We start from the raw sequence: 901 nt of genomic DNA on the forward strand, positions 1-901 counted from the left end.
GTATATTTGTGTGTCCGCCACTGACCCCTGTCGGTTGGAGTTGTCCCTGCATGCCGCACACACAAGCGCGGGAAATTATACACGAGCGCGGGAAATTATACACATGGCGCGAAATTGGAAGCTGCGCATGCGCATTTTAACATTACCATTTACACCATTGATATTTACATCAATGATTTAGACCGACTGATTGATGGATGAATAGGAAGCGCCCAATTTTGGCAGAGTTTTGACACGCTTTGGAGAAAAGGTAAGAAGGTAATTATAAAACTTTTAAAAGACGGACGTTCTGACAGACACAGTGCTTCAAAGTAGGCACAGCCGTGGTGAGGCGGCAGGTGAGGGAACGACGAGGTACGGTGGAAAGCATACGGCGGAGAGCGCACCGCGGGGACCGGACCACGACGAGCGGAGAGCGCACCGCGGGGACCGGACCACGACGAGCGGACGGCGGAGAGCGCACCGCGGGGACCGGACCACGACGAGGTGAGGACGGCAGAGCGGGCCGGAGCACGCGGAACGGTTCACGGAGGTCACAGCAACACGCTGGTCGGGGATTCCCGGACTGTCCCAAGCACCGGGATGGTTTTTTTTTACCCTGGCCTAATCTCATCACTTGTTTCAAGGTAAGAAATTACACAAGTGTGTGATGTTTCACTGAGTTTGAAAGAAGGCCTTTTTCACTACAAGATCACTACACTTGTTTAATGTAAAATGGCTGCTACTACTACAACTACTATAAGTACTACTTCTGTAACTAGTAACTACTACCTATTGTACTAATGGTAGGAGTAGTTGTAGTAGATGCAGTTGTACTAGCAGTAGTACTCACACCTGTCTTTTTTGTGGTAGTTGGAGCTGTTTTCCTCCTGTTCTGTTCTGAGATGATTATTTAAGATAT

The sequence above is a fragment of the Rhamphochromis sp. 'chilingali' genome, assembly GCF_963969265.1.
Source record: "Rhamphochromis sp. 'chilingali' genome assembly, chromosome: 20".
NCBI lineage: Eukaryota > Metazoa > Chordata > Actinopteri > Cichliformes > Cichlidae > Rhamphochromis > Rhamphochromis sp. 'chilingali'.